The following is a 25,014-nucleotide window of genomic DNA, read 5'->3' on the forward strand; positions in this document are numbered from 1 at the left end:
ACACAAGAGCAATGACAAGAGCCCAGCATGGAGCTATGTGGTTGTGGGAGGCTTTGAAAGGGCCTTTTAATGGTCAGCCATATTAATGTACTGTGCTTGGCTGCACTTTGGCCCTGAATGTTTGTGGGCTGGTAGAAACTGTGTAGTGAAGTGCATTTAGACATATAATACAATGAATTATTGTGTTTTGCTGTACATTTATAACCATTATGCTATCTTTCACTGAAACTATTAATTATGCCTAAGGTTCTTTCCCTGGAATCAGGCTCGCCTTTACTTGACTAACAGGACTGGATAGACAGTGGCAGAGTCTTGAACATGTCCTGACTCATGGCATAGCTGGACCCTGTGCGGCATATCCCTCCTCCTCACTGTTCACAGCAGGGGTCTCTGACTCTGGCTCCACCAAGGTATCCAGGGTGACCTGCAGGGTGCGGGTGGGGTCTCTGTCAAATGTGACATGCAGCTCATCAGAAAAGCAGCAGGTCTGTGGCTCAGCATCAGATCAACTGTTGGCCTCCCTGGCCTAGTGTTATGCTTGATGCAGTTCCTTCGCTTTCACTCAGTACTGCTGCTGCTCCCTGTCATACCCTTTTGCCTGCATCCCCTGTGCAATCTTTTTGACAATGTCCACTTTTCTACATCTGCTTTGCAGCTGTGCCTGAACAGTGTCTTCTCCCACAGTCCCAGGAGATCCAATACTTCCTGTCTCTTCCAGGAGAGAGTGCGTCTGGAGTGTGTCACCATCCTGGTGTGTTGGGCAGCTGCACACAATAAGGGAGAGCTGCTAGATGTGCTCTCCAAGCTGGGAAGTTGGGGAAAAGCATTTTAAAAATACATGCTGTATTTTAAGGAGTTTGGGGTCTCTGTGACCCTGGGCAGTGCAGTTCATGCTGCGTCAACCATGGCTCAATGCCTTTTGGGGAGGTGGTTTTACTACCTTGGGTAGTAATGGGGTGCTTGGGTAAGAAACAAATTTGAATGTAGGCACATGCATAAATAAGTAGATGCAAGGCAACTTAAATTGCTCTAACTTTGTAGTGTACACCAGGCCTAAGTCAACAGGCTGTCAGTTTTCAACATGGCAGGACGCTAATGTCGGGTTGTCCCAAGGGTCTGTAGTATGCTTCGTGTTGAATGTATTCGTTATAATCTGGAAGAGAGGAGGCATGGGGGGGATAGAACAATGAGGTTGGCAACATTTGCAGATGACTAAATTAGGGTACATCAGTATGAGGGGAGCCTGTGAGAACTTCAGAGAAACAAAACTAAGCAAATGGGCATCATGATGATTTATGAAATTCAGTATTTGACAAATGTAAAATAGTGCATATTAGAAGGAAACATCTGAACTCCTACACAGTGCTATGGTCTAAATTATATGTAATTAGAAAAAAGAGCATCATTGTAGTCAGTTCAATGAAAACATCTGCTCAGTGCCTAGCAGGAATCAACATACAAATGAACTGTTATCATATGTAAAGAATGGAATAGAAAATGCTTAGAATATTATAATGTCATTATAGAAAAGTTAATGGCATACATGCATCTGAGGAAGTGGGTATTCACCCACGAAAGCTCATGCTCCAAAACGTCTGTTAGTCTATAAGGTGCCACAGGATTCTTTGCTGCTTTTAATGGCATACCCACATCTTGAATTCTGTGCTTAGTTCTGGTCATCCTATCTCTCAGGAGAGAGAACAGAAATGGAACATGGTCTAGAGATAAGCAATGGAAATAATTAGAGGCATAGGAAGACTTCTGTATGAGAAGAGGTGTCCACTTTCAAATACTCAGGCAAGCTAGATAATACAGATTACCAAATGCAAAAGCAAGTGACCATACAGACCTGAAATTTTACCTGAAATGTTAGAGAGAAAAATATTATAACCACAATGAATAAACTGAGTTTGACTTTAAATTTAGTTTTGATATAATTTCTACCCAAAGAAAGCATCACTGGCTAACAAGAAACTGGACTATTAAAAGGAATCTGGAATAATGGCTGAATCTAAGATGGAGCCTTTTGTTTTCATACCCCTAAACAATGTTTTTTCAAAGGGATTTGCACTTAAGTATCTGATGTTGGCCTGTCTCTAATAACAATAGACCAAATTCTGTCATTGACTTTCTCATGCAAGTTGCAATGATTTTCACTTTGGTGGGACTAACCTCATGAATTGGCCCAATATTAGCATAGCTTACAGATTTAATGTTCCACCCAATGTCTAGAAAGCTCTTTGAGTCCTTCAGATTAAAGGAGCCCTAGAAGTGCAAAGTTGCCTTATATAAGTGAGTATCTGACAATTCATTGAGAAAGAAAAGATTTCAAAGCTACTGTCCAGCACTTGGAATCTCTTTATGAATTACTTTCTCCATGTTGTATGTGCATTAACGTTGTAAATTAATTACAAGAATGACAATTTTATCTCTGTAACCATAAAATGAAATCTAACAAAATTCCAGTGGAAGCTATGTTTTATGTAGGCCTGGTTTTGTGGAAAATCATTTGACGAAAAATTTATTTTTCATTTATTAGTTTTTATTTGACAAATATAGTCTCTTTGTTCATAATTCACTGCTCTAACAGCTCCCAGCCTTTGATTGACTATTATTTGAATAAAGATTTGTTATTTATATGAATGTTTGAGCCTCTGGGCCCAAATTAATTGATGTAACAGGCTGAAGGAAGAAAAAAAAAAGGAGTGAATTATTCAGTAACATTTGGCTTAATTACAATCAAACGACCCTTTCAACTTGAAAAAGTACTTGGCTAAAAGTGGAACACAAATGAGATTTTTCTTTATAAATAATTGAATATTCATCAATGTTTTAACTTTAAAATTCCACCATTTAAAAAATAAAGACTAAAATATCCATATTGTAGTCTGCACAGTTTGAAATTTGCTTTATTTGATCCATTTCTGAACATATTCTTTTTTACTTTGTGTTTGTTTTTTTTCCAGCACAGATCCTACGCATTGTTAACTTAATATACTGTGAGCAGCCTCATTGAATTGAGTGGCTTGTGTTAAAAAGATGCCTTGTTTGGCTCCTTATAGATTTTTTTCCCCCATTAACTTGTGTGACCCTAATCTTGCACTGGGCAACTTCAGGGATTAGCTGGGATGCAGAGCTCAATGCAGGTTCCAGGCTTGTATTTTTAAACTGGTAAAATTTGCATAATAATTTGAATACCATGCTATATCTCAGTCTCCCATTCCACAATTCTAGATCTATTTCTAGTAAAGGATACATTTTAAATAAAACAACTCAGTAACGGATAAGATTTCCCTACAATTTAAAAATGGTCTTTAAAATAACAAAATTATTTACTAGAGAGATAAGTTGTGTGAATCTTTTAACTTCTGTTGGTGAAGGAGACAGGCTTTTGAGCGTCACAGAGCTCTTCTTCAGTTCTGTGGAGCTTGAAAGCTGTCTCTTTCTCCAAAAAAGTTGGTCCAATAAAAGATATTACCTTACCGACCTTGTCTCTCATATATCCTAGGACCAACATGCTACATCAATACTGCAAAAAAACCTTTATTAACATTTTCCCAATAATTTTCCAAATTTTTTAAAAATTGTATAAATAAAATTCAAGGCACTAATCCTGCAAAGATTTATGCACATGACTAACTTTATATAATGTGAGTAGCTCAGTGAATTGCTGCATTCCAGATTATATCCTTTACTAGAACCAGAGCTAAGATTGTAAAATGAGGCACCCTTGTGAGCCAGAGATATGGCTTGGTATTAGAAGAAATATGCAAATACAAGTGTCAGTCCTATGCTGAGGTCTGCCTGACAGACACCTGCACATAGCTCATTGCAGAACCAGGGTTGCATAGGCTAATGAAAAAAAACAATGCTGCAAGACATCTTTTAGCCAAACAAGTCACCTTTTCCAAGATGGTATCTGAAGCAAACATACAGCTCCAGTTTTTAAAAATGTTTCCCTTTTTTAAATTTAAAAAATAACTAATTTTTATATAATATTTTTCCTGACAAAAACAAAACACAAGCAGAAATAAGCTCATGCCTTCATTATGCATCAGAAACAGGATCATAAGCCCAAGTTAAAAAAAATCCTTTGCAACTCTCCTTTAAGGGAGGGTTAAAGTTCTTTTCTTTTTACATTGTGGGTTAACCCTCTAGGTTACAATATTCAAGAGGACACTTCAAAATAGTTGAAAGACTGAAGGGAGGATTCACCCCTGTGCTGTGGCCACTTTGCACTGGTTATGCCAAGGAAAAGTGGCTGCCAAGCCGCATCAGGGGAATACTCCCAATTCAGGGAGCCTCCCCAGTGAGCACAGAGCCAGGACAGCAAGCTTGTGACCACCCCTTGCAAGAGCCACTGGCACAGGAGGAATTCTAGGGGCAGCCCAAGGTAAGGAGAGACATGGTTGGTGCATTCCAGTGCTTTGGGTTTCTCCAGCCTGTAGGAGCCAGTGCAGCTGAGACACAAGCTAGGGATGTCCTCAGGACTTTATTAACATGCACTGGAGCTGCACTGACAGATTTACAAAGGAATTTAGGTAGCTAAAGATTAGCTCTCCTGGGGGCCCAGTGCTATTAGATTTTGTGGAGCCCCTGTATACAAGTCTTTTTCCTGGGAGGGTGTTTGATGCAGGAGGGAATGTGGGGTCTGGGAGGGAATTTGGGTGCAGGAGGGGGATTCTGACCTGGGGCAGGGGGTTGGTGCAGGAGGGGAATTCTGACCTGGGGCAGAGGGTTGAATTGGAGGAGGGGGTGCAAAGTGCAGGCTCCGGCCAGGAGGGGGTGCTAGGGGCTGTGTGCTGGGAGCGAGGCTGAGCCCTGAGTTGGGGGCGGGGCTTACCTGATTAGGGGTCCTATATAAGGAGCCAGGCACTCAGGCAGCGGCACAGTCAGCTGCAGCGGCACAGGAGGCGGTGAACAGAGCGGCTAACAGGGGAGTTTCAGTGGGAGTTTCCAGGGGGAGGTTTCAGGGGAGACCAAGGCAGAGGAACCAGGAAGGCAGACCAGGGAAGAGGCAGGGGTCTGCGAGCAGCCCAACCCTCGTTGGTGGCCTGCAGAGTGGTGTGAGGCGTGGATTGCCAGGCACACAGTTGGAGCGCTACGATGGAGGCAGAGGTAGCAGGTGCAGACACACTGAGGATGACTGGATGCGGTAGCTGCGGCATGTACATGGTCCTAGAGGGAGCACCTGAAAGGAGTTTCACCTGCATGAAGTGCCGCCTGATAGAGCTGCTGGAGGAAAAGGTCAGAGGACTGGAGATGCAAGTGGAAACTCTGGCTGAGTTTAGAAGGGGATTTGAGCAGTTGATGGAACACAGACATGATGAGGCGCAGGGGACAAGCTCAGACGAGCGGATAGAAGCAAGACCAAAGGACTCTGAGGAGGGGCTGCTGGGTGAGGAAAGTGGACGGTGGCAGCATGTGACTAGGAGAACCAGGCAGAGGAAAAGACGGGCCAGTGATGGAGACATAGAACTCAGGAACAGGTTTGCTGAGTTGGGAAATGAAGATGGAGCACAGCAGGCTGCTGAAGGACAAAGGGCGAGGAAGAAGAGGCGAGCAGCTAGTCCTGCAGAAAGAGGGGAAGAGTCGATGGAGGCGACACCAAGTGTGAGCCCTAGGAGGACTGTGAAGGCGAATACAAATCGTAAGGAATTGCGACCACCTGCTGTGGGGGATAGACCGCAGAATCGCACTGTCGCCCAGGAAAAGGCAAGTTTACGTGATTGGAGACTCTTTACTGAGAAGAGTGGATAGGCCTGTAACTAGACCTGATCGGGAGAACAGAAGGGTGTGCTGTCTGCCAGGGGCTAAGATACAGGATGTGGACCTGAGGCTGAATACGATCTTAGCGGGAGCGGGAAAGAATCCGTTGATTATCCTTCATGTGGGAACGAATGATACGGCTAGTTACTCGCTGGACTGTATCAAGGAGGACTATGCCAGACTGGGGAAGAGGCTCAAAGACATCGAGGCTCAGGTGATCTTCAGTGGGATTCTGCCGGTTCCTAGAGCGGGGCGACGAAGGAGTGACAAGATTATGGCGATCAACAGATGGCTTAGGGAGTGGTGTTATAAGGAGGGCTTTGGGATGTACGGTCACTGGGAAGCGTTTACGGATAGACGACTGTTCGCTCAGGATGGACTTCATCTAAGCAAGGAGGGAAATAGAATTCTAGGATGGAGGCTCGCCGACCTCATCAAGAGAGCTTTAAACTAGGAAGTTGGGGGAGATGGTTGGGAGATGTTCGGGAGATCTCCACGCCGGAATGTAACCTGGAAAGAAAAGTAAACAAAGTGAGAGGGGATACCCTTGTGGTCCCAAGATTTGATCCAAGGAGGAATAGTGGAGAAACCAGAGTAGCGGGTGATGCTGGTGGTAAAAGGTCTCTGCACGACGGGGGAAAGAATGTCACTGATGCAAAACGCCAAAAATTAAAAGGCCTGTACACTAATGCGAGGAGTCTAGGTAACAAGATGGAGGAACTGGGGTTACTAGTGCAGGAAGTGAAACCGGATATTATAGGGATAACTGAAACCTGGTGGAATAGTACTCATGACTGGAGCACGGGTATTGAAGGCTATGTGCTGTTTAGGAAAGACAGAAAGAAAGGCAAAGGTGGTGGAGTAGCCTTGTACATCAATGATGACATTAACTGTAGCGAAATAAGAAGCGATGGAATGGATAAGACGGAGTCTGTCTGGGCGAAAATCACATTGGGTAAAAAAGCAACTAGAGCTTCCCCTGAGATAGTGCTTGGCGTGTGTTACAGACCGCCGGGATCTGATTGGGATATGGATAGAGACCTCTTTAATGTCTTTAATGAAGTAAACACAAAGGGGAAATGTGTGATTATGGGGGACTTCAACTTTCCGGATATAGACTGGAGGACGAGTACTTGCAAGAATAATAGGGGTCAGATTTTTCTGGATGTGGTAGCGGATGGATTTCTTCATCAAGTAGTTGAAGTACCTACGAGAGGAGATGCCATTTTAGATTTGGTGTTGGTGAGCAGTGAGGACCTCGTAGAAGAAATGGTGGTAGGGGACAAACTTGGTTCGAGTGATCATGAGCTGATTCAGTTCAAACTAGATGGAAGGATAAACAAATGTAGATCTGGGATTAGGGTTTTTGACTTCTCGAGGGCTAATTTTAAAGAGTTAAGGAAATTAGTTAGGGAAGTGGATTGGATGGAGGAATTAGTGGATTTGAATGCGGAGGAGGCCTGGAATTACTTTAAGTCGCAGCTGCGGAGACTGTCGGAAGCCTGCATCCCAAGAAAGCGGAAAAAAACCATGGGCAGGAGTCGTAGGCCAAACTGGATGAGCAAACAACTCAGAGAGGGGATTAGACAAAAGCAGACAACTTACAGGGAGTGGAAGAAAGGCAGGATCAGCAAGGAAAGCTACCTTGGTGAGGTCAGAACGTGTAGGGATAAAGTGAGGAAGGCTAAAAGCCGCATTGAACTGGACCTTGCAAAGGGAATCAAAACCAATAGTAAAAGGTTCTACAGCCACATAAATAAGAAGAAAACAAAGAAAGAAGAAGTGGGGCCGCTATACACTGAGGATGGAATGGAGATCAAGGATAACCTAGGCATGGCCCAACATCTAAACAAGTACTTTGCTTCAGTTTTTAATAAGACTAGTGAACCTTGGGATGATGGAGGGATGATAAACGGGAATGTGGATATGGAAGTGGATATTACCGCAACTGAGGTAGAGGCCGTACTTGAACAGCTCGATGGGACGAAGTCGGAGGGCCCGGACAATCTCCATCCGAGGATATTAAAGGAACTGGCACGTGAAATTGCGAGCCCGTTAGCGAAAATTTTTAAGCAGTCGGTAAACTCGGGGGTTGTGCCGTATGATTGGAGGATTGCTAATGTAGTTCCTATTTTTAAGAAAGGGAATAAAAGTGATCCGGGTAATTATAGGCCTGTTAGCTTGACGTCTGTAGTATGCAAGGTCTTGGAAAAAATTTTAAGGGAGAAAGTAGTCAAGGACATAGAGGTCAATGGTAATTGGGACGAATTGCAACACGGATTTACTAAAGGTAGATCGTGCCAAACCAATCTGATCTCCTTCTTTGAGAAGGTGACGGATTACTTAGATAAAGGAAATGCGGTAGATATAATTTACCTAGATTTCAGTAAGGCGTTCGACACGGTTCTGCACGGGGAACTGTTAGTCAAATTGCAAAAGATGGGAATGAATACGAAAGTTGTTAGTTGGATAAGGAACTGGTTAAAGGGGAGACTCCAGAGGGTCGTATTGAAAGGTGAATTGTCAGGCTGGAAGGAGGTCACTAGTGGAGTCCCTCAAGGATCGGTTTTGGGACCGATCTTATTTAACCTTTTTATTACTGACCTTGGCACAAAGAGCGGGAATGTGCTAATAAAGTTTGCGGATGACACGAAGCTGGGGGGTATTGCTAACACGGAGAAGGACAGGGATACTATTCAGGAAGATCTGAACCACCTTGTTAACTGGAGTAATAGGAACAGGATGAAATACAATAGTGAAAAGTGCAAGGTTATGCATTTAGGAACTAATAATAAGAATTTTGGATATACGTTGGGGGCGCATCAGTTGGAAGCGACGGAGGAGGAGAAGGACCTTGGGGTGCTGGTTGATAGCAGGATGACTATGAGTCGCCAATGTGATACGGCTGTTAAAAAAGCGAATGCGATTTTGGGATGCATCAGGCGGGGTATTTCCTGCAAGGATAAGGAGGTGTTAGTACCGTTATACAAGGCGTTGGTGAGACCCCATCTGGAATACTGTGTGCAGTTCTGGTGTCCCATGTACAAGAAGGATGAATTCAAACTGGAACAGGTTCAGAGACGGGCTACAAGGATGATCCGAGGAATGGAAAAACTGCCTTATGAAAGGAGACTCAAAGAGCTTGGCTTGTTTAGCCTGGCCAAAAGAAGGCTGCGGGGGGATATGCTTGCTCTATATAAATATATCAGGGGGGTTAACGTTAGGGAGGGAGAGGAATTATTTAAGTTTAGTACTAATGTAGGCACGAGGACGAATGGGTATAAACTGGACATTAGGAAGTTTAGACTTGAAATTAGACGAAGGTTTCTAACCATTAGGGGAGTGAAGTTCTGGAACAGCCTTCCGAGGGAAGTAGTCGGGGCAAAAGACTTTCCTGGCTTTAAGACAAAGCTTGATAAGTATATGGAGGGGATGTTATGATAGGATTGTTAATTTGGGCAATTGATCTTGGATTACCACCAGATAGGTCTGCTCAATGATCTGCGGGGAGATGTTGGATGACATGGGAACTGAGTTACTGCAGAGAATTCCTTCTTGGGCGCTGGCTGGTGAGTCTTGCCCACATGCTCAGGGTTTAGCTGATCGCCATATTTGGGGTCGGGAAGGAATTTTCCTCCAGGGCGGATTGGCAGGGGCCCTGGAGGTTTTTCGCCTTCCCCTGCAGCGTGGGGCACGGGTCGCTTGCTGGTGGTTTCTCTGCAGCTTGAGGTCTTCAAACCAGTTTTGAAGATTTCAATAACTCGATCCTGGGATAGGGGTTGTTATAAAATTGGATGGGTGGGGTTCTGTGGCCTGCCTTGTGCAGGAGGTCAGACTAGATGATCAGATTGGTCCCTTCTGACCTATTAGTCTATGAGTCTATGAGTGCTGCGAGCGGGGCAGCATGCAGAGCCGCCTCCCCCACCCTGCCAAGGGCTGCAGAGATGTGCCAGCAGCCAGCCGCTTCCAGGAGCGGCGTGGGGCCACAGTATGCAGGCAGCCTGCCTGAGCACACCTTTTAGCAGCCCAGAGATTGCTGCCTATGACTTTTTTTGTGGGGCCCCCCCTTGAGCCGGGGCCCCGGGCTGCAGCCTCTAAAGCCCTATCTTAATCTGGCCCTGCACCTAGTGAGATTTTCAAAAGCACCTGGGTTAGGAGCCTAACTTCCATTGACTTCAAAGGGAATTAAGTGCCTAATTGGCACTTTTGTAAATCCTACTATCTGCATCTTTAAGAACCTAAATACCCTTGCAAATTTGGCCTTCAGAATTCACCAGCCCAGGGATGAATTTGAGCCTAAAGGGCCTAGACCTATAGACCTTACTCGGGTAAAATTCCAATAAAAGATTCTAAGGGTACATCTACACTATGAAATTAGGTGGATTTTAATAGAAATTGATTTTTTGAAAATCGATTTGATACAGTCGATTGTGTGTGTCCCCACTAAGTGCATTGTCGGCGGTATGCATCCACAGTACCGAGGCTAGCGTCGACTTTTGGAGCATTGCACTGTGGTAGCTATCCCACAGTTCCTGCAGTCTCAACCGCCCATTGGAATTCTGGGTTGAGCTCCCAATGCCTGATGGGGCAAAAACATTGTCATGGGTGGTTCTGGGTACATGTCATCAGGCCCCATTCCCTCCCTCCATGAAAGCAATGGCAAAAAATTGTTTCTCGCCTTTTTTCCTGGGTTACCCGTGCAGACGACATACCATGGCAAGCATGAAGCCCGCTCAGCTCACTGTCACTGTATGTTTCCTGAGTGCTGCTGGCAGATGTGGTACTGCAGTGCTACACAGCAACATTCCCTTGCCTTGCCTTGCGGATGGAAGACAGTACAATACGACTGCTTACTGTCATTGTCGTCCCATGGGTGCTTCTTGCCAACCTTGGTAAGGTTGGTCGGGGGCGTCCAGGCAGACATGGGTTCTCCTGGCCGGCCTCGGTGAGATCGGTCGGGGGGTGCCTGGACAAAAATGGGAATGACTCCAGGTCATTCTTTTCTTCAAATTTCGTCTAATCGAGATTCAGTCCTGCCTGGAATATCATGCCAGCTGGAGGCTTCTGCCTCAGGCTGCTCTCCCAATCACTACCACCGTGCAGTCACACCTGATCCAGCCTACCTCTTGCTTCCATGGCTCATGAAGCCCAGGCAGTAGTAAGGAGCAGTTCAACTATAGGCTGAGCAAGTGCATAATGGTGTTAAAATGTGCCTTTGGATGTTTAAAAGCTTGCTGGAGCAGTTTACTGATTTGGTTAGACCTCAGTGAAACCAGTATTCCCATCGTTATTACTGCTTGCTGTGTGCTCCACAATATCTGTGAGAGTAAGGGGGAAGATGTTTATGGCAGAGTGGGAGGTTGAGGCAAATCGCCTGGCCGGTGATTATGCGCAGACAGGCACCAGGGCGGTTAGAAGAGCACAGCAGAGCACGCTGTGCATCAAAGAAGCTTTGAAAACCAGTTTCATGACTGGCCAGGCTATGGTGTGAAAGTTCTGTTTGTTTCTCCTTGATGAAAACCCGTCCCCTTGGTTCACTCTACTTCCCTGTAATCCAACCTCCCTCACCCCCCACTTTGATCTCCGCTTGCAGAGGCAATAAAGTCATTGTTTCAAATTCATGCATTCTTTATTAATTTGTCACACAAATGGGGGGATAACTCCCAAAGTAGCCCGAGAGTGGTGGGGGAGGAGGGAAGCATAGGGGTGGGGTAGTTGTAGGGGCATCCCTTAGAATGGCATGCAGCTCATCATAGAAGCAGCATATCTGGGGCTCTGACCCGGAGTGGCCGTTTGCCTCTCTGGTTCTTTGGGAGGCTTTACGTGGCACTGCTGTGGGTCTCTGTTATAACCTCTGTCCTTCATGCCCTTGGAGGAGTTCGGATAGCACGGATTCATCTCCCCATACAGCGATCAGATCAGTACCTCCCATTCGGTCCATGCTGGAGCTCTTTTGCAATTCTGGGACTCCATGGTCACCTGTGCTGATCAGCTCTAAATGCTGGCCAAACAGGAGATGAAATTCAAAAGTTTGCAGGGCTTTTCCTGTCTACCTGTCCAGTGCATCTGCATTGAGAGTGCTGTCCAGAGCGGTCACAGTGGAGCAGTCTGGGATAGCTCCCGGAGGCCAATACCGTCGAATTGCGTCCACACTATCCCAAATTTGACCCAGCAGGGCCAATTACAGTGCTAATCCTGTCGGGGAGGAGTACAGAAATAGATTTGAAGAGCCCTTTAAGTCTACAAAAATGGCTTCATCGTGTGGACGGGTGCAGGATTAAATTGATCTAACACTGGTAAATTCAACCTAAATTCATATGGTAGACCAGGACTAAGAGTTTAATTCCCACCTGTAATAGCTTTACTTTAACATAAAGAGGCTGATTTATCGGTAAAGTCTGTAAGTCTTATACAAAATCCAGCTGCAGACCTCTCACAGTTCAGCAGGCCAATCTGCATTGCAAACCTCTGAAATTTGGCTGTATGTGTATAAGGAACAGTCTCTGGATCTACTGAACTGGAAACTCAACAATGGGAGGTATCTCCAAAGTCTTATATTTGTACTGAAAGAACCATCTCCCTCCACCCAACACCAGCTCAGCATGAGCGTCTTGAGATAAGGGAAAGAATTAGCACAAAACAAGTCCAAAACATATTGTACCATCCGGAAAAGACAGATCTGGGAAAACATTAAACATTACTTAAAGCTGAAGCAGCTAGAATAACCTGTTCTCTTCAGACGCCACAGTTTTGTAATCACTAGGGAGTTTGTTTGTAGTTACTTGTGATTTACATTTGTCAGCTAAATCAGAAATTTAAATACAAAATACAGCATATGGAATTGTGATGTCCTCAGGAGGATGTTGGGCTTGTAATAAATGAATGATTCTTTACAATGAGATAAAAATATTCTATGACAGTCTTGCTCCAGTGTCATTCAGGTTATATTTATTTAATTATTTAGATTTATTAAAAAATGAAAGTGGGTGCTTATCCAAAACCTTTGTCGCCTCTGACAAGAACAAAATATATTGCAAGGTGCATCTGTTTGCCTGGGCTACTCTGGAAGGTAGGTTTTGGTGTGGGTCAGGTTTGTTTGGTGGGGAGGGGAATTTGGTTTTTTTTATGTTTTGTAAGAGGGTTAGACTGTTGAATGGAAATTGCTCTTGTTTTGAACTGATGTCTACATAATAAATAAATAGTATCTTACCCCATGACAGCCACCAAAACTCAACCTCTTAATAAAAAGCCCACGCGCGCCAGAATTAAGTTTACCTGTGCCTCTGGGGAATTAAACTGTAAAGTTCTAGTAACTCTCTGCTCAGCATTTTTGAGCTGCAATTTTTCAAAGGTTTATAACTTGGTCAAATTTTAGTGGATTTTCACAGGGAGGGCAAAAGGCCCATCCCTGACACAAAGGCTACCCCTGCCACATTTCAAGTCAGTGCTTCAAAGCATGGGGGGCACTAGAGCTTTTCAAAGGAAAGACGGCCAGAATTTTGTAACATGGGCAAAATGACATTTTTCATTAGTGTCATTCCTAGAAGCAGCTGACTTGTTTTGGCTCACATTAACTATATAGAGATACAGATTTAGAAAATTCTTCAGCCTGAGGCAAACATCTGCCATGGAAAATTTAATCGCAAATGGTTAATTTGGCAAAGTTATAAACAAATGAAAACAGAGTCTTACAATTGGAAGTGTCGGACAATCTTAATAATAGGTGGTGCTACCAGCCCTGCCTAAAATACATACAGCATAAGATAGTGAGAGCATGATCTGTTCTTGTCTCAGCATTTACTGTGAGCTTTTTCTGACATTTTCAGAGAAAATCACTTCAACATTTTTTAAAATATGGAATGTGAATTGTAAAGCAGAAAACTCGTAAGTTGCTATTTCTCACACAGTGGCCCCAATCTACAATGTACAAAAAATGTACAAAAACAGCCTCAGATATTTAAATATAAAAAGCTGGGGTGAGGGTGGTTGTTTTTACAGCTGAAAATTTAAGCTCAGTGTTCTCTGCTGCTTCACTTGGGAGGCAGGAGAGCTGCAGCTCAGGTTACACAATTGTGTGGTGTTATTGGTAAGGCCCCGTTAAGGAAAATCATGGAAGCATCAAGGGTAGGTGTTGGAACTTCACAGGATATGAACAGTCTCCCAAATCCACACCCTGAACTGCTGTGATTTTTCCTCAAGATTTCACCTCCCTGCTGAGGTTGCGGCTGCTCATTGGGTTTTAGTGAGCCAGTTGCATATATGAGCACTGGTTGGATAGGTGATGAGCCAGTCCCATCTTGGGGAGTAGGAGGCTGGAGCAGGTGAGAGTGTCTCATCAGGTGGGGTCTGGCCACCACTGCTGCTTCCTGACTGGCCGACCAGCAGGGAGAGTGGGGTGGCACTGACAATATACAGCAATTAGGAGCCCCAGGCTGGCCCACCACCAGCTTCTCCAGGCAGGCCCAGGCAAGACACCCCAGGAGCTCAGACTGCTATCTACTGTTTGGAACACAAGCTTGTGTGTGAGGGGGCCCTGCCCTGGCAGGGGGATAAGGGTGAGACTAGGATCCAACTCCCTACTGGGCAGAGCCCCCTTTACCCTCCTGACCCTCTGCTGGGCAGGGCCCCCTTGCAGACCTGCTCATCCTCCAAGCAGTGGATCCAAGGCTCAGTTCCTGAGATGTCTCCCCTGGACCTGCAAGGGTCTGCCGTGGGGTGGGCTAGGGCACGTTTCGTAATTGCCATGCATTGTCAACGCTGCCTCTCTCACGGCTGGCCGGCCAGACAGGAAGCAGTAGTGGTGGCCTGGGCCAGATGGTTAGTACTATGTGGTGAGATGCCACCCCTTGCTCATTGCAAGCAGTCAAATTAGCTCAATAAATCCAAAACTGTGTGTGAGAAGACAGAAGTGGGCATTTGTGCTTCTGCCTCTCTACTTTCAGAAAAATTAGTGTTGTGCTTATTTCTTATTTCAGTCCGTAAAATTGTGATTTACTTATGGCCTTAGTTATGGTACAGGTCTTCCAAGGTTCTCAAGCAAAGTCTGAAAAGTGTCAAAATCAATAAGTTGCCCCATCCTTCCCCCATCACAGTGGAGCGGCTGAGTTGGTCAGATTGGTAGGGGATAGACAGTCCCTGGGGTCCTGATGAGCAGTTAAGGATGGGAGGCTTCTATATTGCATCCTTTATGCCAGCCAGCAGGGAGGTCACCCACTGTCCCCCTTTCCTTTCATCCTTATAGGCAGGAGGAGAACATGCATGAAAGTAGGGGCATTATTTAGGGCTGTGTCTCCCTGAGTAAGTGTGTGATTGGTCAGTATGAGGTGGGGGTGTGTGTCTTGGGAGCTGATTGGTGCCTGCATCAGTCCCCTCTGAAGATAAAGGGCCATGTCTGAGACCAGGAGGCTGTTTGGCTCCCACAGAGTTGCACCCACCCATCTTACTCTTACTGTGAATAGTTTCCTGGGTGGATCTCTGGATATGCTATGGGCTTAGCCATAATGCCTTTTTTAGGGGTTGAGAAGGGAATTTACCTCTGGACAAATAGGCCCATGTTAGGTTGTGTTTTATGCCTTCCACGCAGCAGCCCCAGAGGCATGGTTGGTTATTTAGGATTGCTAAAAGGAACAAACAAACCAATATACTTCCCAAAACCTTTGTGTCTGGCATTCAGTGTGGATAGAATAAGTGGGAGACTAACCCGTGGGGTGAACCTGAGCGTGGGACACAGGAGGGAGTGGCACTAATTCTGATTGATTTGGAACAAGTCTAGTGACCTTGTGCAGACTGAGTCAATCTCATGGGTCCTCCAGCAACTGGGCTTGATCCATTTCCACTGTCACAGACAACACGAGCTGCGTTAGTGGAAGAAGGTGCATGGAAGAGAATTAGACTAGGGAGAGAGTAGGCAGTATCTGCATAGCCAGCTTGCTGTTGAGCACCCATAGGAGCCCATTGGTGGAAACTGCCTGGAAAATGCTCTGCATCAGCATACGTCTGGGTACACCACATTTTGTATGGTCCTGGCCTGACAGTTCACCTAGCAAGTTTGGGGGTGTAGATACTTGGTGTCACTGCAACTTTCCCACCCACTGGACTTCCTAGCAGCATCCTGTGTTTCTGTGACACCAGCTAGCACACACAAAGGATGAATTGATTCTACTCTGTCTAAGAACCACTGTGACAGTAGCACAGGAGGAGAATAAAGTGTATATTGCAATCTGATTTGGCAGCCCTTAGTCACAATGAAGTTAATCCTTTATAGGGTAAGCACAAATTAATGGCTAACTCTGAGACAGCAATAGATACTGTTATCACTGCCCTGTGGATCAGAGAGAAGAAGGCAGGTGGGGAAGAGGAATGGAAGCCTATGGAACACAGAGGGTCAGCAGGCAGCGAGCTGAACTGTATTACCAACTGGTATTTTTCAGCTTTCCTGTAGGTGACAGAGCTAAGTCATCCATCCCCTGCTGATACCTTAAAACACCACAGGCCGCTAATCAAGATGATGTAAGCTGCAATTAAACAAGTGTTAATACAAGAATTGGTGTAATCACGGTAACTAAATTTGTGGGTGCTAATTGCTGGTCATTGACGTACTTCAGATGATGCGCAGCCTATTAACCTCAGAAATGCAGAGTGTGTATTACTTTCATGTTCTGTGATCAGCACATGTCTTTGTTAAAATAATTTCCTGTGGAATAAAAATTAAGATGAAATAAGCCGTTCCTTCCTCTGAGCAATAAGAAAGATTTTGCTGGGATATTTGGAAAACGTGGGTTTTTATTTATTTATTTAATAACGTTCAGATTGATCATAGTGTGGAGAGGGGGAATTTCCCTGTCTGTAGTGAATTTCTATTCCCCTGGATGGAAACTAGAAAAGCCTCCTTATCTCATCAAAATACTTCCAAAGAGCAAATATTTTGACTTTGGATTGCATGAGAGTGCACCAAATCTAAGTTTTCATGAGACTCTCATCACTGTAGTATTTGAGTCCTTTACAAACATTAACACATTTATCCTCACAGTACCCCTATGAGGTTTCATTTTTACTGATGAGGAACAGAGGCACGGAGATCATAGCCCAGATCCTGGTGTGTGGTATGAACAGTTTGCTCTGCAGTGTGGTTTGATTCTGAAGCTAAAGCTGTATAGAGGAATGTAGTAGCTACTACACCAGTGCCTCTCCCTATTACCATGGCTTCTGTATGCCTTTCTGATCCCTAGCTTCCCTAACAGCCTCTTGGGTGTATCTCATGTAACTTGTAGCCATCACTCAAGAATGCTCCTGTCTACTCCAGCCAAAGACTGCAAGCAGAATGCCAAAACCGCATGGCCAGTAGTATCAAAGTCCACCTATAAAAAGGCTGCCAAGTACTGTTCAAGAATGTAATTCTGAAATATTCTTAAACAGTTCCACTTTTTTCACCACAATAGGCATGGTCCTCAGGTTCTTTAATAAGGACTGAAACTCTGTAGTATTCTCATATGAAAGCAGGTCAATGAAAGAAATTATACAAGGCATTGCACATCCTTGAAAGTTTGGTATAACAGCTGCATCCATGTTAGCATAGTTGACTCTCTCAATCATGTTAGCATAGTTGACTCTCTCAGACTTTTGCCACCTCTGTAGTTTAATGGGCTAACCTCTGAAGCTATGATTGGTGCATTTACTTAGAGCTGATTGCAGGGAACCACTGACTACACAGTGGCTACCTAGTTGTTTTGAGGTTCAATTCAAAGTGTTGGTATTAATCTATAATGCCTCATATGAAGTAAGTTCTAGTTACGTGAGAGCTGACCTCTCTCCAAGCTGTGCCACAACAGCTGAGATCAGCTGATGTGTTCAAGCTAACAATGCCTAGATTAAAATGTCTGTGGGCTGCTGATAGGGAAATTCAACTGGAATATTTTTGACTCTGGAATTAATTTCCTTTACTGGTCTGAAACACTCAAGGTGAACTGTCAGGCTGGAGGGAGGTTACTAGTGGAGTTCCTCAGGGATTGGTTTTGGGATGAATCTTATTTAATCTTTTTATTACTCACCTTGGCACAAAAAGTGAGAATGTGCTAATAAAGTCTGCAGATGACACAAAGCTGGAAGGTATTGCCAATACAGAGAAGGATTGGGATGTCATACAGGAAGATCTGGATGAACTTGTAAACTGGAGTAATAGTAATAGGATGAAATTTAATAGTGAAAAGTGCAAGGTCATGCATTTAGGGATTAACAACAAGAACTATTGTTATAAACTGGGGAGGCATCAGTTGGAAGTAAGAGAGGAGGAGAAGGACCTCAGAGTATTGGTTGATCACAGGATGACTATGAGCTGCCAATGTGATATGGCTGTGAAAAAAGCTAATGCGGTCTTGGGATGCATCAGGCAAATTATTTCCAGTAGAGATAAGGAAGTGTTAGTACCGATATAGAAGGCACTGGTGAGACCTCATCTGGAATACTGTGTGCAGTTCTGGTCTCCCATGTTTAAGAAGGATGAGTTCGAACTGGAACAGGTTCAGAGAAGGGTTACTAGGATGATCTGAGGAACAGAAAACCTGTCATATGAAAGGAGCTTGGCTTGTTTAGCCTAACCAAAAGAAGGCTGAGAGGAGATATGTTTGCTCTCTATAAATATATCATAGAAATAAATACCAGGGAGGTAGAGGCATTATTTAAGCTCAGTACCAATGTAGACACAAGAACAAATGGATATAAACTGGCTCTCAGGAAGTTTAGACTTGAAATTAGATGAAGGTTTCTAACCATCAGAGGAGTGAAGTTCTGGAACAGCCTTCCAAGGGGAGTAGTGGGGGCAAAAGACATATCTGGCTTCAAGACTAAGCTTGATAAGTTTATGGAGGGGATGGTATAATGGGATAGCCTAATTTTGGCAATTAATTAGTCTTTGGCTACTAGTGGTAAATATGCTCAATGGCTTGTGATGGGATGTTAGATGGGGTGGCATCTGAGTTACTACAGAGAATTCTTTCCTGGGTGTCTGGCTGGTGAGTCTTGCCAACATGCTCAGGGTTTAGCTGATCACCATATTTGGGATCAGGAAGGAGGGTTTTCGGCTTCCTGTACCGCGTGGGGCACAGGTCACTTGCTGGAAGATTCTCTGCACCTTGAAGTCTTTAAACCATGATTTGAGGACTTCAATGGCTCAAACATAGGTTTGATACAGGAGTGGGTGAGTGAGATTCTGTGGCCTGCATTGTGCAGGAGATCAGACTAGATGATCAAAATGGTCATTTCTGACTTTAAAGTCTATGATTCTATGAAGAGTGGTGACTTTTAGCACATGGTATGAACCCCATCTGTTTACACAGGCTTTTGCCAAATGGAATGTGATATATTGCTGTACAATCATGGGCTAGTTTATTTGTTTATGTTGACTGCTCGATTAAATGTTGATATTGTTTCTGCATAAATAGCTGTACATCTCCCTGAGATATTCTGAAGGGTGCATTTTTATAAATCTAAAGATAAGTTAATAACAATTTTCAATAAATCGTTAATGGATCTGAAAATATTTCATGTGTATACTTTGTGTGGTTGTGTTCGTTTTCATCAGCACTTCATATTCTTTCCTGAACCACTTATTTTCATTGCAAATGTTATCTGAGATGCTGGTAGTAGAAAATTCATGCACCTCAGTGTTCTTTTTGAATTGGGTTTTCATTGGGTTTACTTTAAATCAGTAAAGTAATTGCTATGTATAATTCTGCCTTATACTTTACAACCATGTAGCCTTAATATGTTACTTCTACATTTCAGATAGGATTCTTACATTGGTTTGAAATGTATGAGCCATATCCTCCCCAACATAAGCCTGAGTGTCCTCAGACCTTCGAGTGTAATCTTTTAAGGGATGTAGTATCCCTTCTAGAGAATGTTGTACTGCATGGAAATGTGTAATGTGTACCTAGATATCTTTCCAGTGGTTCATGTTAATCTTTTCTCAGAAAATGTTTGGGCTAAACATTTGAATGAATCTCTTTTTCCCCACAGTTTGATACAATTGGGGTTCTACTAAACCACTTCTTGGTGGTGCTGGAAGTGCACTGTAAAAGTTCATTTCCCTTTATTTTTTCCAAGATTAGATCAAAGGGTGTGATGTATGTGACTTCCGTCTGAATACAAAATGCATCTGAAGCTATATGGAAAAAGGGAATTCTGGAATATAGAATTTAATCCTTATCTTTTGGATTAAGAAACAGTAGTCCTTTTTGAATATTTTACCAAAATTTTACCATATTTTCAATGCCTGCTGTATATCAATCACCTAAGTTTTAATGTATAGCACAGGAAGTAATAGGAAGCTATTTTACATAGGAGACAAAAGTTGCATTTTATTTAATTCACCAGCTTTTTCCTATTCTGTATGCATAATAAAGAAATTACATAGCTCACCATTAGCAAAGGCACTATGAGGTAAGAGTGGAGCAAATTTCACTTTAACTGAGTTTATCTGACTGTGTATTATTTTTTGCATCTTCTGTGTCTGAAAAGTAAAAAAAGTACACTGTACATGTCTTTCATTCTAATAAATACCAAAATGCTTTAGAGACTGCAGTATCGCACTGTGACTGATACTGACTTTCCCTTAGAAACATATATAAATTTCTAAATAGGTTTGACCATGTATATCTATATGAAGACAGATAAATCAGAGGTTACACATGTGTGTGTATGTATTTTGTCTTATTAAACTCATTCCATTTCCCTTCTTTGCATACCACCACCTCATTAACTAGCTAGTCATGCTTGTAAAGTGACTTGCAAATTAACACTTGATTTGAAAACTTGTGCTCATTTGGAAAGAATTTAATTCCACTAGAAGCAATTTTAGCTGTCTCGCTTTCAACAGAGATTTACAGTTGTGATAGACTCAGGCCAGTGGGATACAGGAGTCTGGTAGAGGGCAAATATTCTGGTCACTAGGTGAGTAGTTTTCTGTTCCCTGAGTGACTAGAGCAGGGTCTGCACTAGAGTAGTCAGGAACTTGCTAGAACCAATTAAGGCAGACAGGCTGATTAGAACACCTGCAGCCAATCAAGGCAGGCTAATCAGGACACCTGGGTTTTAAAAGGAGCTCTCTCCAGTCAGATGGGAAGGAACTAGAGGAGAGGAAGTGTGTGTGAGGTGCTGGGAGCAAGAGACACAAGGAGCTGAGAGTGAGAGGGTGTGCTGCTGGAGGACTAAGGAGTACAAGCGTTATCAGACACCAGGAAGAAGGTCCTGTGGTGAGGATAAAGAAGGTGTTTGGAGGAGGCCTTGGGGAAGTAGCCCAGGGAGGTGCAGCTGTCACACAGCTGTTACAAGAGGCACTATAGACAGCTGCAAATTCATAGGGCCCTGGGCTGGAACCTGGAGTAGAAGGCGGGCCTGGGTTCCCCCCAAACCTTCCAACTCCTGATCAGACACAGGAGGAGTTGATCCAGACTGTGGGGAAGATCACTGAGGTGAGCAAATCTGCCAATAAGCACAGGACCCACCAAGGTAGAGGAGGAACTTTGTCACACAGTGTAGAGCAATAATTCAAATCTTATGACTCTGTCTTCATCAGATGGTCTCCTCAGGGGCTTTAGCAGAGACTTAATCTTAGGGAATCTAAATGGGCTATAGTTCTGTTTTAGATAAACCCTAGCAGAGATTTGTATATTCTAAATTTTGTTGAAATAGTGCAGTTTTCAAAAGAAGAATGAGGTCTAACCTGAAGCCATAAAATGATAGGTAGTGCTATCAAGCTGTATTGTTTTAAAAATAAAGATTTCAGGCTAGATGAATGTCAACAAGGGAGGCAGATTTAGGCTACTTGTAAGTAAAGATGAGACTATGAGAAGAGTAATGATGTCTTTGAGAAGCATCCAAACGATGCATTTCTGGTAGCTGTGTGCAATACTAAGGTATGAAATCTACAGCAGCTTCTGAGCTATATAAAACAGATCATCTTCTGGCTGGCTGGATTATAGAAATAAATAAATAAATTTACATTTTCTATACGCCATAGAAATAGGTTTCTGATCTCAATCATGTCATCACATAATAGATAAAAGCTTTCAGGATCAAAGAGATTAAAGTAGTATGGTTTTCCAAGATGTTGCTCTTTAAAAGCTTAATTAAAGCTTCTTTGGAAATTCATGTAATGATGTGCTATGAAAAAGCTTTATGGAAAAAATATCCTATTGTAATCTAAAAACCCATTGCTTTCTTCATATTGCCTTAAAAGCTATTTTATCCCCTATATTACTTATAGCATATTTATTTACTATACAGATGTTTCATCTGTTTTATACATAGTTATCTCTATGAAAAATCTGATCCCAGAATCTAGATTTATGATGATTTTACAATAAATTCCCTTTGATAGAGCTCAAGGACACACAACTCCTGAGCCTGTGACTGTTTCTTACACCTCATAATTTAAAAAGGGCCAATCCCAAGTATTCCACACAAAGATCTGAAAAGCACCTTCCTCTATGCCCATAGGAAAGGAAATGAGGCTTTTCAGCTAACTAGACCCCTTCCTTTATAAAGGAGATCTGCACCTGTTTCAGGGGCATGATAAAGTCTATTGAGATCACTCCATTTCCAGTTTTTGTACTGCAATCTGGTAATGTTTGTGACAGATATGACAATTTCCTTCAATATCCTGGACAAACCTTATTGGGTTATGTTTAAGAATCATAGGCGTTCATGTATTAAAAAGGGAAATGTTTGTTTTATTGTAGAGTCGTATGTAACTTGTTTAAGGGGAAGACATGGCTAGTATAAATCACAGGAAATGCTACGAACTTTTTAATAACACTTTTTAAATGTTATGTTAGGACTCTTTTCTAAACAATAGGCCAGACAAGAATGAACTTTTGGTTGTGTGGATTTCCTAGTGAATACAAATTTCCACTCCTGGTGTCAATAACCTAGTCCCAGATTTGGACCTTAGTGTCCAAGATATGAGGGTTAGCATGAAAACCTCCAAGCTTAGTTACCAGCTTGGACCTTGTACTGCTGCCACCACCCAAAAAATTAGTGTTTTGGGGCACTCTGGTCCCCCCAAAAACCTTCCCTGGGGACCCCAAGACCCAAATCCCTTGAGTCTCACACAAAGGGAAATAAATCTTTTCCCTTCCCCCCCTCCAGGTGCTCCTGGAGAGATACACAGAAGCAACCTCCGTGAATCTAAGCAGAGGGAGTCCACTCTCTCTAATTCCAGTCCTGGAAACAAAAGCACTTCCCTCTTCACCCAGAGGGAATGCAAAGTCAGGCTAGTAAATCTAACACACACACATCTCCCCCTGACTTCTTCCTCCCACCAATTCCCTGGTGAGCTGCAGACTCAATTCCCTGGAGTTCCTCACTAAAGAAAAACTCCAACAGGTCTTAAAAGAGAGCTTTATATAAAAAAAGAAAGAAAAATACATACAAATGGTCTCTCTGTATTAAGGTGACAAATACAGGGTCAATTGCTTAAAAGAAATATGAATAAACAGCCTTATTCAAAAAGAATACAATTCAAAGCACTCCAGCAACTATAGACATGTAAATACAAAAGAACATATAAATCCCTATCTGATCTTTGGTACTTACAATTGGGAAACAGAAGATTAGAAAGCAGGAAATAGAAATCACTTCTCATCCGAGAGAGCATACAGCCAGAAGACAAAGAACTCAGACACAAACTTCCCTCCACCCTGAGTTGAAAAAATCCTGTTTCCTGATTGGTCTTCTGGTCAGGTGCTTCAGGTTACTTCTTTCCAGGTGAAAGAGACATTAACCCTTAGCTATCTGTTTATGACACCTGGACCCAAACTTTTGAAGCCACGTCCTGAGGAGAAACCCACTGTCTATGATGGGGGTTCTCAAACTTCATTGCTCTGTGACTCCTTTCTGACAATAAAAATTACTACACAATGGCAGGAGGAGGGACTGAAGCCTGAGCCCACCTGAGTCCCACTACCCTGGGTGGAGGGGGCCGAAGCCTGAGCCTGCCAAGCCCCACCACCTGGGGGGGGCGGGGCATGAAGCCCGAGCCCCACTCCCCTGCGTGGGGGACCTGTAACCTGAGCTCTGCCACACAGGGCTGAAGCCATCAGGCTTGGGCTCAGGCTTCGGTCCTGGGCCCCAGCAAGTCCAATGCCAGGACTGGTGATGCCATTAAAATGGGGTGTCAACCTGCTGTGGGGTCCCAACCAACAGTTTGAGAACCACTGGTCTATGAATTACCTATTCCCAGATCAAAGACTTAGGCTGTATAAAAGAGGAACTAAACTTCTTGTTCTGAGCAAAAGATGTTGTGAACTTGTAACTAAGAAAAACACCTGCATGTGGTTTGAAGGACTATTCACAGGCCAGAGCTCATTCGAGTTACTGTGATCTCTCTGATAAGCTAATTAGCATGCTTATAGGTTTTTATTGTTTATATGTCTTTAGAATAAATATGCTTGCCCAGAAAGGGCTGTGTTGTAACTTAACTCTGTGGGTAATTATACTCTTTATAGCCACTGAGGAAAAGGCAGTCTATCTTGCTGGGGAATTCAGTGTTGTCAAGGAATTGTGCAGCCTGGAATTAACCCGGTCAGGAGGAAGAGAGATGAGTGTCTCTGCCTATGAGAGGTTACAGCTGGGGAGGTAGAAGCCTCACGGTAGATGCCCTTGCTGGATGATGGAGGGAATGTACAGGTGCAGTTACTCTGAACTGTGACAGCATTATCTAGTGTTCAGAGAATGAAATTGGAAACCATGAATCCTAGGTTCTGTTCCTGGATCTGCCACAGACTTGCTTGCTGTGTGACTTCGATAACACACTTGACTGCTCTCTGACTTAGTTCTTTCATGTAAAATGAGTGTTTCAGTGCTTACCTAGTGTACCTCCCAGCTCTGCTATGGGGTTTTGATGGATGAATATAAGCTGCTGTATCCAGTAGGTGTTGTTTAATCCAACGGTCATTTCTGACAGTGGATTCCTAATGCAGGCATGTTACTTGGAGGCTGACAGGTAAACCATTTACTCTAATTCTAGGAAGGCCTAACCACCAAGAATAGTTTCATATTTTCATACTGTCACTCAACTGAAGGTTGGGCTGATGGGAAGCCATGATATGAATGGGGGAGGGGAGGGAATAAACTTGGAAAGCAAAGGTGAGAAAAAAAATTAAAGAAATCAGGGTAGATGCAGGAAGTTTTTTGTGTGTTGTGTATGCATTTCGGAGACATTCAAAGTAACACAATTTAGACAAATTC

The sequence above is a fragment of the Gopherus evgoodei genome, chromosome 7 (assembly GCF_007399415.2).
Source record: "Gopherus evgoodei ecotype Sinaloan lineage chromosome 7, rGopEvg1_v1.p, whole genome shotgun sequence".
NCBI classification, from domain to species: Eukaryota; Metazoa; Chordata; order Testudines; family Testudinidae; genus Gopherus; species Gopherus evgoodei.